Below are 13,196 nucleotides of genomic sequence, written 5' to 3'. Positions count from 1 at the left end.
TAGGGTCACTAAGAATCAGAATTCACTTGATGGCAGTGGGTTTGGGTGGGATTGGGGGATCCTCATGGTTTGGGAGCCCTGCTGGTAGTGTCAGACAACTGCAAGGTCAGCAATTCATCCCACCAGCTGCTCAGAGGGGGAAAGGTGAAGCTGTCTGCTCCCGTAAAGACTTACAGCCGCCTAGAGGGTCCCTGGGAGTTGGCAGATATAAAGGCAAAAGTAAGTCGCTCTTGAATTTTAGGTTGATCTCCTGCATTAAAAAAAATATATACATATATACATATATATGTATATATATCTCCTGTCTAGTTTTGTCACCCCAGGTTTCTAGAATCAATACTACTGTTAATTAGAGCAAAGAAGGGTTTGTTTTTGTTTTTACCCATCTGTGCAGATAAATACTTTTCTAAATACGCCAAGCTGTACAAACTAAGTGAGACAGGAAGGCATTTGGACTGGCCCTAGTGTGTGGGGTTCTGGCTGGTGAATTAAGAAAATAGAAAGCAGTTTAAGTTCTTTATGGCCTTAGGGTAAACCACTAATAATTAGCATCAAGTAATATAAATTCATGGAGAAGATTGATTCACTGATAACAATTCAGTGCGAGTAGCAAAGCACGGAACCAAACCAAAATCACAATAATCTGCAGCTTCAATTGACAGGCTCTGAACGGTTTGTACTTTGCTCTGTTTGTCTTGACTTTAAAATGAAGCCCTATGTGATAAAGTGAATAATGCATTTACTTAACTTGCTTTTACCACTTTGGGGAGAGTTAGACTTACTGCTCGCTGCTCTGAAGTCGATTCTGTCTGATAGCGACCCTGCAGGGCAGAGTAGAGCTGCTCTTTAGCATTTATGAGACTGTAAATCTTTACGGAAATGGACGGTCTGGACAATGGAACAGCTGACGGATTTCAACCATCAACCTGGCAGTTAGCAGCCCACTGCTTACCTCACTACCACCAAGGCTCCTTAGGAGTTCGAATTGACTTTTAAAGTCTTTAAACGGTAGAGACTATTTAAATACTAGATTTAGTTTGGGTGGATGTGGTCATTTCTTTGGCTCCTTAGTCCACGTGTATCTCTTTGCATTAAACATGTTCTTCCTGTCCATGAGCACGTCCTAATCCCATTGATTCTTTGTTCATGTTTCTCAGCGGGGCATTGCTATGGTCCAGATCTGGGTCTTCTTTGAGCCGACCAGTATCTTAATACCAAGCAGTGACTTGGAGAGCCTATCAAGGGCCACAAGGTTAAGAGAATCGAAGACTATGCAAGCATTACGAAAGCCATCTGCAACGACATTTTAGAGAGAATGGCTATGGCAATGGCTTTGATAGAAATGAAAGGAGAAAAAATAGAAGCTCTAACTCCGCATGTAAAGGTCGCAATCCTACAGTGAAAATACGAGCATATTAGTGCTGGGAAACTTGATTACTTATCAATAGCTCACATGTGGTTGATTGCTTTCAAATTATGAACATAATTGAGGATGTGACATTAAGATGTCCTTATTGTAGTTCATAGATTTAGTATTCTGCACCTGAACAGCATCTGTTTAAACAGAAACTTTTCACTTTCCCTAACACAGGGAACACATGAAATAATAAATTAGAAAATCTGTTTTAGGGTTTGCCCAAGAGGTCACTGTATCTGTGAGTAGAGGTCAAAAGATCTTCTGAACAAGAGGGGGGGGGGAAACTAAACCACCTTCCCTCAGCCCCACCAAGTTCAGTCTTCATTGGTTCTCTGAGATGGGCTTTCTGATCATTGAACACGCGTAGTCAAATGTAATTCAAAACACCTAATTAAATCAAAGATAATAAGTGAGTTTGACATTTATGTATGAATAGTCAAGAGTCAGATGTACATACATATTTATCCGTCAGAATGAAAATGTTTCTGTATTGTGTATATTTTAATTTCAGGTCATTCTCATTATTCTACATTTCTTTGTTGTAACCTTTAAAATTCTGCAGTTACAATGTCTACCAAGAAAAATGTGGCATCTCAAAACTATGCAAGCATGTTTAAGACCATTGAATTCTCACTTGTCAAAAATTTTAGGTGGCTTGTGTAGATTAGTACCTCTTGTCATTCAATACAATATGATCTTCTTTCTATGATGATATAAACCATATGCTTCTTCCTTTCTCATTTTGTTTATTGCCAATATATTTCCATTTATTTGGTGCCATTTCTTTTAAGTACTTTATTTTGTCTCACTTCCCCATGGCATCGTGCACTTCATTTTAGTCAGCATAAACCTAAAGGTTCATGGGAATTCCAGTATGCTAATCGTGAGTGAATGAGTGAATGGTAATCTTGGCATGAAGAATGGCAGTGATCTGATCTCTGAAGACAAATGTGTGCATAAGCAAACATGGTGAAGAAAGCTTATGGTGGCCGGCTATCAAAAGATATACCATATGGGGTCTTAAAGGTAAACAAGCAGCCATCTAGCTCAGAAACAACAAAGCCCACATGGAAGAAGCACACCAGCCTGTGTGATCATGAGGTGCAGACAGGATCAGTTATCAGGCATCAAAGAACAAGCAATCATATCATTGTGAATGAGGGGAAGTGCACATTGGGGACCCAAAGCCTAGCTGTATGCAAGTGGACATCCCCTTACAGAAGGGTTGTGGGGAGGAGACAAGCCAATCAGAGTGCAGTGTAGCAATGATGAAACATACAACTTTCTTGTAGTTTTTTTAATGCTTCCTCCTCCTCCACTATCATGATCCCAATTCTACCTTAACAATCTGGCTAGACCAGAGGATGACACTGGTACAGATAGGAACTGGAAACACAGGGAATCCAGGACAGATGATCCCTTCAAGATCAGTGGTAAGGGTGGTGATACTTGGAGGGTGGAGGGTAGGTGGGTTAGAAAGGGTAAGTCGATTACAAGGATCTACATATTACCTCCCTGGGGGGCAGACAACAGAAAAGTGGGTGAAGGGAGATGTTGGACTGGGTAAGACATGACAAAATAACAATAATTTGTAAATTATCAAGGGTTCCTGGGGGAGGAGACGGCGGGGAGAGAGGGGAAAAAATGAGGAGCTGATACCAAGACTCAAGTGGAAAGCAAATGTTTTGAGAATGATGATGGCAACCTATGTACAAATGTGCTCGACACAATGTATGTATGTATGCATGTATTGTGATAAGCCCTCAATAAAATGATTTTTAATTTAAAAATAGTAGCAGTGATCATCTGTGTTTGGCCATATCTTTTGAACCACACAAAACAATAAAATTGTCCATCTGTTTTGTCTCTACAGCATGATTCAGCTGAAGCAGTTTATTAAGAGCCACTGTTTTTATGAGATGTTGAAGCCATTCCAATTCCACTGGCAGTAATAAAACTTGGCATGATTTTAGATATTTTTCATGGAAGGAAAAATGATTATTTGGCTGAGATAAAGCCTCCGTCTGCTCACAGAAAGTGTTTGGTTTGGCCCAACTCTTCCATTGTCCACTGTTCATTCTCTCGAACTGTCATTCAGCATTATAACTCCAGAAGGCTCTCCCAAACACCAACTAGCCTCCAGTCCATTCTGAACTACCACGCAGTGTGGATTCTCCCCAGTAGGGTTCCCAAGGCTGTAAGTCTGTGCTGAGGCTGACTGTTCTGTCCTTCTTCTCAGAGTAGCACGTAGGTTCAAACCACTCACCCTTTGGTCCCTGACTGTGAGCTTTAACCACTGTGCCCCCAGGACTCCTGACCTACTCCAGACAACCTGTTATTGCAAAACGCTCAGGGAGCCTTCTTTTCCTGCCTGCTCCCTCTCTGATAAGACTGCTGAAAATTCAATAAGCATGAATGGAAATGAATTTTAAATGATTATTTACATCAGTTATATTTACAAGCTTGATTTGGAAGAACTTACCATGATTTCCAGTTGATCAATTTAATTTTTAAACAGTCTTATTGTTTAATAAAACAATACATTTAATGTTCCATACAATTCAGTGTTTTAAATGTATTACACAATTAAAGAGCTGTGCAATCGTTACCACAACCCATTTAAGAGCATTTTCTTCATTCTTGTACTCATTATTATTAGCTTACCGTCACCTCCTCAAAGTTCCCTGCCATAACCCTGAGGAATTATTAGTCCACTTACTTTCTCTGTAGATTTACCTAGCCTGGATTCCATACAAAGAAAATCATACCCCCTACCCCAAAATGAAACACAGAGAAACTTCAATCCAAGAGAAAGCAGAAAATAATAGAAACAAGAACAGATTAAAAATCAGTCAAAATGGAACCGACTACAAGTATCTACGTATAGCCTCCTCCCTGGGGCATGGACAGCAGAGAAGAGGGTGGGGAGAGACGTCAGACAGTGTAACATATGACAAAGTAATAATAATTTATGAACTATGAAGGGTTCATGAGGGAGCCGTGAGTGGGAGGGAGGAGGAAAAATGAGCAGCCGAAATTAAGAGCTCAAGTAGAAGGCAAATGTTTTGAGAATGATGATGGCAACGATGTGCATACGTGCTTGACAAAATGGATGCATGTATAGATTGTGATAAGAATTGTACGAGCTCCCAATAAAATGATTTTTTTAATCGGTCAAAAGGGAAAGCAAATTATAATCCGTTCAATTTTAACCTAACTCTATTTGTAGCAATCTGCTTTCCAATATACTCGGAGGACCAGACTAGTCACACCCCTGCTCAGTGCTCTGAAGAGGGACTCAACACCTGGTTTGGGGGTTTTCCACTCAAGTTTAATATCCCCAAAGAAAATTATACCTACTTTTGCTTCATAGTTGAAAAGCAGAATTCAATCCAGTATTTTGTACATTTACTTAGCTCTATTTTTAAAAAATCATTTTATTGGGGCCTCGTACAACTCTTATCACAATCCATCCATCCATTGTGTCAAGCACATTTGCACATTTGTTGCCATCATAATTCTCAAAACATCTGCTTTCCACTTGAGCCCTTGGTATCAGGTCATTTTCCTCTCTCTCCTCCCTCACAAACCCTTGATAAATTACAAATTATTATTTCATGTCTTACACTGTCTGATGTCTCCCTTCACCCACTGTTCTGTGGTCCATCCCCCAGGAAGGGGGTTATATGTAGATCATTGTGATTGGTACCCCTTTTGTTCCCCACCTTCCCTTTCCCCTCCAGGTATCTCTACTCTCCTTATTGGTTCTGAGGGGTTGATCTCTCCTGGTTTCCCTGTGTTTCCAACTCTTATCTGTACCTGTGTACATTCTGTGGTCTAGCTGGATTTTTAAGGTAGAATTGGGATCATGATAGTGCAGGGAGGAAGTATTAAAGAACTAGATAAAAGCTATACTGCACCCTGACTGGCTCATCTCCTCCTCAAGACCCTTCTGTAAGGAGATGTCTGATTGCCCACAGATATTGCTTTGGGTCTCACTCCCCCTCATTCACATTGATATGATTATTTGTTCTTAGATGCCTGATACCTGATCCTATCAACACCTCGTGATTGCGGAAGCTGGTGTGCTTCTTCCATGTGGCTATATTGCTTCTCAGCTAGGTGGCTGTGTGTTTATCTTCAAGCCTTATGACCCCAGATGCTATATCTTTTGATAGCCGGGCACCATCAGCTCTCTTCACCACATTTGCTTATGCACCTACTTTGTCATCAGCAATTTTGTCCAGAAGGTGAGCGCCATGAATGCCAGTTTAGTAGAACAAAGGGTTCTTGTGTTGAGGGAGTATTTGAGTTGAGCCCCAATGTCCATCTGCTATCTTAATACTCAACCTATCAATATATGCCCATAGATCTATTCCCCCATCCTCATATATAAATATATTCACATATGTACATGCCTGTATTTAGCCCTCTATAAATGCCCTTTGCCTCCTAGTTCTTTCCTCTATATCCTTTTACTTTCCTCTTGTCCCACTATTGTGCTCAACTTTCATTTTGGGTTTCTCAGTGATTCCTCTCAGTTACATTGCCCTTGATCAAGCCCAACAGGCTTCCTACACCCTCCTCACTGCTGATTTTGGATCACTTGTTGTTCCCTTGTCCCTGGGTTTGTTAACACCACTTCCTTTCCCCTGCCTGCCTCTCTCCCATGTCCCCCTGGATCCATTGTTTCCGTTGTTTTCTCCCCCAGATTGTTTAGCCCACCTATCTCTTAGCTCTATTTTTATGAATGCATATAGGTCGGTTTTAGAAAAATCTAAAGGAAAAGATATTATCATTCCCTATCCCTTTCTAGTGTGTTTCTTTGCCTTAACTGATGAATTTGCCTTCAAAGTACAAGGTTACAACCCAGGAGACCTGCTAAATAGCATCTGGTTTAATCCTCTAAGTTGTTAAAAGGATGCAAGGGAGTTAGATCACAGAGATATGGCATACCTGCCTCCTGCCGTTGCTGGAACTAGCAGGTAAATCTCCGTGTTCCACGTTTAATTGTCACTCTACACATTTACGCACCTGTCTGCTTTCCTATTTTTTCTTTTGCTATACTACTTCAGGTATATGAAATGGTTTCTTTTTCTTGTTAGGAATTTCTATCTAAAGAGGTGGGGTCCTTGGCGGGGCAGGGTGAAGTCCAAGCACTTGGCTACTAACTGAAAGATTAGAAATTCAAGTTGAGCCAGAGGCTACTCTGCAGAAAGGCCTGGCACCAAAGGGATCAGTTATCGGGCATAAAAGAAGAAAAATTCATTTCATGTGTGCTCACCTCCCTGATACGATTTCTGAAGACAAATGGGTACATAAGCAAATGTGGCGAAGAAAGCTGATGGTGTCCGGCTATCAAAAGATATACTGTCTGGGGTCTTAAAGGCTTGAAGGTAAACAAGCAGCTATCTAGCTCAGAAGCAACAAAGCCCACATGGAAGAAGCACACCAGCCTGTGTGATCACGAGGTGTTGAAGGGATCAGGTATCAGGCATCAACAGAACAAAAAATCTTATCATAGTAAATGAGAGGGGCAGAGCGGAGTGGAAACCTAGAGTCCATTTGTAGGCCACTAGACAACCCCTTACAGAAGGGTCTTGGGGATGAGACAAGCCAGTCAGGGTACGATGTAGCAATGATGAAACATACAACTTTCCTCTAGTTCCTAAATGCTTCCTCCCCCAACTATCATGATCCCAATTCTACCTTACAAATCTGGCTAGACCAGAGGATGGACACTGGTACATATAGGAACTGGAAACACAGGGAATCCAGGGGATATGATCCCTTCAGGACCAGTGGTATGAGTGGTGATACTGGGAGGATGGAGGGAGGGTGGGTTGGAAAGGAGAAATTACAAGAATCCTCATATAAGCTCCTCCCTGGGGGATGGACAACAGAAAAGTGAGTGAGGGGAGATGTCAGATGGTGCAAAATATGACAAAATAATAATTCATAAATTATCAAGGGTTCATGAGGGAGAGGGGAATGGGGAGGGAGGGGAAAAATGAGGAGCTGATGCCAGGGGCTTAGGTGGAGAGCAAATGTTTTGAGAATGACGAGGGCAATGAATGTACAAATGTGCTTGACACAACTGATGTTTGTATGGATTATGATACGAGTTGTATGAGTCCCTAATAAAATGATTAAAATTTTAAAAATAAATTAATTAAATGATTTTAAAAAAAAGAAAGGCCTGGCACCTACTTCTGAAAAATCAGCCACTGGTAGCTTATGGAAGGATCTCTGGTGGTGTAGTAGTAGTTACATTTAGCGCTGCGATCCACGTGATGGGCAGTTCGAAACCACCAGAAGCTCTGAGGGAGAAAGACTGGGCTTTCTACTCCAATAAACAATTACATCCTTGGAAACTCAGAGGGGCTCGCTGCGAGTCTGCACTGACTCGATGGCAGTCAGTGGTGTGTGCTTGGACAGTCTGTGGAGCAAAGCTCTACTCTTGACATGCGTGGGTCACTATGCGTCAGAGTTAACTCGATAGCAACCAGTTTCTATCGAGAGCTGGGGGTGAAAATGTGGCACTAGGGGGAAAATGAGCAGCGGATATTAAGGGCTCACGTAGAAGGCAAATGTTTTGAGAATGATGATGGCAACAAATGTACATATGTTCTTGACACAATGGATGTATGTATAGATTATGATAAAAATTGTATGAGCCCCCAATAAAATGATTTAAATAAATAAATAGGTGGGAAAAAGAGTTACAGTCTTGGAAACCCACAGGGGCAATCCTTTCTTTATAGGTTTGCAATGGTAGGAATGGACTCAATGGCAGTAGGTGGAGTTTTGGTTTTATTTTCGATACTGAACAAAGGAAAGCTCATACCTCATAGTTCATGTGACTTTAAAAGGTATTCAAGAAGTAGGCCTGGAATAATCCCATATTCCTGTGTAAGACTGAACGATTGTGATTTAGATTCCAACCTCCTAGGCTGAAACCCTGACTTAGTGCTCCCCAGTCATGTGATCTCCAACCATACAAACATGCCAACCTCAGCTTCCGTCTCTAGTAAATGGAACCACTTCCACGATCACTGTAATCTCAAGGATAAGTGGAAGAATTCAAAGAGATCATACATTTAAGAGTTTTTTCTGCCTGGGCAGTGTAAGATATGATAAAATAATAATTTATGGATTGTCAAGGGTTCATGAGGGAGAGGGGAGTGGGGAGGGAGGTGGGGGAAGAAAAATGAGGAGCTGATTCCAGGAGCCCAAGCGGAAAGCGAGAGTTTTGAGAATTTATGAGGACAACGAATGTATAAGTGTGCTTTACACAATCGATGTGTGTGTGGATTGTGATAAGAGTTGTATGAGCCCCAATAAAATGATTTTTTTAAAGAAAATGTGGCACTAGATTCCTAAAGAGTTCATTTACTTTCCAGAACTTAATGCCAGAATCTGAGATACATTAGGATTTTACACTTTACTCTTTAATTTTTTTATTTAGTTTGTTTTGTACTATTAAATTTTTCTCAGATAATTAATCTCTTTTCACTAACAGTAACTAGCCACAGACTCAGCGAGTGATGAAATGGCTAGCATTGTCACCTGCGGTGTGTGTGTGTGTGTGTGCACGCGCGTGTGTGTGTGAATATTGCTTACTTAGATGTCAACGATCTTCAGAATGCTCTGAGTAATACTAGCTCTTGTCTGCAAAAACCTCCTCACAACAAAACTACTCCATTGTTAGTGTACGTCTCTTGTCTGAATATGGAGACAGTAGAGTAATATAATTGCGTCTACGGAACAGCAGCCCTGGGTAGGGTCTTCCCAGAAGAGGTCAGTGGTTGCTCATGGTCCTTCCCAGTTCATCACCTTTGAGGGGATTGAGTCAGATGTAAAACACATGGCTTCTGGCTAGCCCAGACGGGTTCTCCAGCTACTCAGGAATGAAGTTCGCAAGCAGTTCAGTCTGTTTTCTCTACACTTGGAGAGCGCCGCAATACAAGCAAACAGGACGAAATGAGAGCAGTGGTCACCGAATCCACAGCTGATGAACCTGGTTGCTTAGGGTGATGATAAGACCCACATTGGTCCCGATGCTATATGCTTTCATAAAGAATAGAGCTAAGAGACAGGCGGGATAAGCAATCTGGAGGAAAAAACAACAGGAACGAGGGATCTGGGGGACATGGAAGAAGGGGATGCGGGGGAAAGGAAGTGGGTGTGAACAAACCCAGGGACAATTTTTTTTAAATCATTTTATTGGGGGCTCATACATCTCTTATCACAATCCACACATACATCTATTGTGTCAAGAACATATGTACATTTGTTGCCATCATCATTCTCAACCATCATCATTTCTAAACATTTACTTTCTATCAGAGCCTTTTTTTGTTTTGTTTTTTACTAATTAATTTTTTTTACATTTTATTAGGGGCTCATACAACTCTTATCACAATCCATACATATACATACATCAATTGTATAAAGCACATCCGTACATTCTTTGCCCTAATCATTTTCAAAGCATTTGCTCTCCACTTAAGCCCTTGGCATCAGGTCCTCTATAAGCTCTCATCTGAAGTTGTCAGCCCTGAATCAACCCACTCTCTTAATTCCTTCTTACATCAGGTTTAATAAGACTACAGACTGCAAGATATTACTTTTAAATGTCTTTTAAAATATTTAGCATACCTGCTTCATCTGTACTTTCATAACTAAGTTATTAATTGCCAAAAAGCAGACACGTGGCCTTTGATATTATACCTGTGTACAAAACTCATGGCCATCAAACTGATTCCAACTCATGGCAACTCAGTACAACAGTAGCATTGCCCCGTTGGGTTTCTGGGAGTAGAAAGCCTCATCTTTCTCCTTCAGAGCAGCTGGTGGTTTCGACTGCTGCTTTTGTAGTTAGTGGCCCAATGTGTAACCCACTGTGCCACCAGGATTCCTGTATAGTATTAAACCCAAAATACTCATTGCCATAGGTCAGTACTGACTCCTAGCGACACTGTAGGACAGGGTAAACTGCTCCTCTGAGTTTCCACGACTGTAACTCATTCGGGAGTAGAAAATGCCTTCATTCTTCCTCAGAGAGGCTGGTGGTTTCAAATTGCTGACCACTCAGATCTCAGCCCAATGTGTAACCACTACACTACCAGAGCTTCTATATTTAATAGAGAAAATAACAATAGGGGTTCACATTGGAGAAGAATTGTACAAGCTTCTTATTTTAGCTACCCCTTTGGCTGTCTCTGAAATAGCTCCCGTGAGGTCCTCTCAAGCTTGTGCTTGCAAACATCAAGGACTGTCAGACTTAACTTGTGCACATGGGAGACTGAGACATCTCCATGAATGGCGGTAATGTTGATAAGCCCACTTCACTAAGAAAAATGCGTCTCCTCATTTGTCTAGTTCTTGTCACTTGTCAACAGCCTGGAACTCTGGTGGTGTCCTGGTTTTAAGCGAATAGGGCGAGTCCTGTGGGGTCGCTCCCGGTGAGTCGACCTCCACTCGGTGGCAGGGAGTTTTGAGCCCAAGTGGCCTTGTGACTCCCACGGCGAGCTGCTGACCACAGGCTAGCAGTTGGAACCCCCAAGCTGTTCCAGGGTAGACAGAGATGAGGCTTTCCATGCTGTAAAGATTTATAGTCACGGAAACGCAGGGACAGTCCTTCTCTGTCCTTGAAGGCTGCTGTGAATTGAAATCAACTCCATAGCAGTGAGTTTGGGTTTTGGGTTTATAAACAGTCTGGGTGGGAGGCAGATTTCAAAACACACCTCGACTCTGTTCTGTGTGTTACCCTGAAATTCAGTACACCGTCCCTAGACCACACAAGGGACATGTATCCAGACAGGACACTGAGAGACTCGTTTCCTTCTAAAGGGAGCAAAAGGCCAAAGAACTGCCTTAACAGCATTCAAGGGCATATTAATTACCTCCCGTAGAGGAACATGTGCTTGGAATTGCTGTTTCTGTTGCTTCCTGGGAGAAGAATAGAGGAGCTCTTTATCCGTCCTTTCCCGCCCAATTCTCCGAATATCTGCAGGCACAGATTTCATGACCATTGGCCTGTGTTTGCAGGGTGATTTGTGCCAGAAGGAGCTAGAGGACCCTATGGGGACTGGGGTCCTGAATTTCATGCCAGGTATTGACATGAATAAACGACTAACAACTCGTGCGGTGAATCTGTTGTGGACTCAGCAAGTTCGCACTGCTTCGGTTGATTTCATTACTTCATCCACACAGTGACTACGCTGTGACAGGCAAGGTCTGTGCTGGGCAGACCATGTTCTCAAATCCTGCTGTGCTGCTTTCTATCCATGTGGTAGTGCCACACTCAGAAAGGTTGCTGTTTCTGATGTTGTGAAAGGAGCATTTCTCTCCTGCCACAAGGTAGTCCACTGGACAGTGTTCTCGGAACAACACACATAACTGAGATGCAGAGACTATGCCAAGACAATTAATACTGGTGTGCCCTAAGCACCTTGCAGTAGAAGCTCCTGTAGTATGATGAGAAGCCCAGCATTCAATTGAGATTGGAACAAAATGAACTGAAAGTTTAAAATAAATAAACAGGGGCAGCTGTAGTGGTCTGATGAATAAAGTATGTCTTCTCCTAAGGCAGCGATTCTCAGCCTTCCTAATGCCACGACCCTTTAATACAGTTCCTCATATTGTGCTGACCTCTAAACCATACAATTATTTTTGTTGCTACTTCATAACTGTCATTTTGCTACTGTTATGAATCCGGTGGCCCCTGTGAAAGGGTCCCAAAGGGGTCGGGACCCACAGGTTGAGAAACGCTGTTCTAAGGGATCCCTGGTGGTTCAACAAATGAACCCAAACTCATTGCTACGGAGACAATTCGAACTCACAGCGACCCTGTAGGATAGAGTAGGACTGGCCCCATGGCTTTCTGACATTGCAAATCTTTACAGGAGTAGAAAGCCTTCTCCTTCTCCTATGGAGCAGCTGGTGCTTTCGAACTGCTGACCTTGAGATACCCAGTGGGTAACCCATTCTGCCATGGATTAAAGCTACTAACCAAATTTGGCAGTTCAAACCTACCAACCACTCCCTTAGGAGAAGTTAGACTGTCTGCTCAGGCATTTGTGAGGATGGCACAAGACTGTGCAGTGTTTCCTACTGTTGTGCGTAGGGTGACTACAGCTTAAAGTGTCCTTCTGGTGTGCGTAGGGTGACTACAGGTGAGAGTGTCTCCTTCTGGTGTGCGTAGGGTGACTACAGGTTAGAGTGTCTCCTGGTGTGCGTAGGGTGACTACAGGTGAGAGTGTCTCCTTCTGGTGTGCGTAAGGTGACTACAGGTTAGAGTGTCTCCTTCTGGTGTGCGTAGGGTGACTACAGGTGAGAGTGTCTCCTTCTGGTGTGCGTAGGGTGACTTCAAGTGAGAGTGTCTCCTTCTGGTGTGCGTAGGGTGACTACAGGTGAGAGCCGACTCGATGGCACCTAACAACACAGCTCCTAGAAAGATGGATCATCTCAGAATTCCTGCAGCAGATCTTTGAGTTGGAATCAGCTCAGTCTTCAGTCTGAATTGGTCAAATAAAAATAGGGAAACAAAACCTATCAAACCCACTAAGAAATGACATTGAGTCAGTAAGGGAATCATAAAATAATAATCTATACTTAGAGAAACCTTAACTTTGTCTGTGACCTAAGTGGCCATGCTTGTTCTCTTGATGACAGCAATAGGCTCCCTGGTTTACAATGGTTAACACTCGACTGCTACAGGAAAGGCCAGCTGAGTGAAGCCATCACGCGGCTCTAAGCAGACAAGAAGCAATCC

Source organism: Tenrec ecaudatus, chromosome 2 (assembly GCF_050624435.1).
Source record: "Tenrec ecaudatus isolate mTenEca1 chromosome 2, mTenEca1.hap1, whole genome shotgun sequence".
NCBI lineage: Eukaryota > Metazoa > Chordata > Mammalia > Afrosoricida > Tenrecidae > Tenrec > Tenrec ecaudatus.
The sequence above is the reverse complement of the archived record's forward strand: the minus strand, read 5'-3'. Positions refer to the sequence as shown.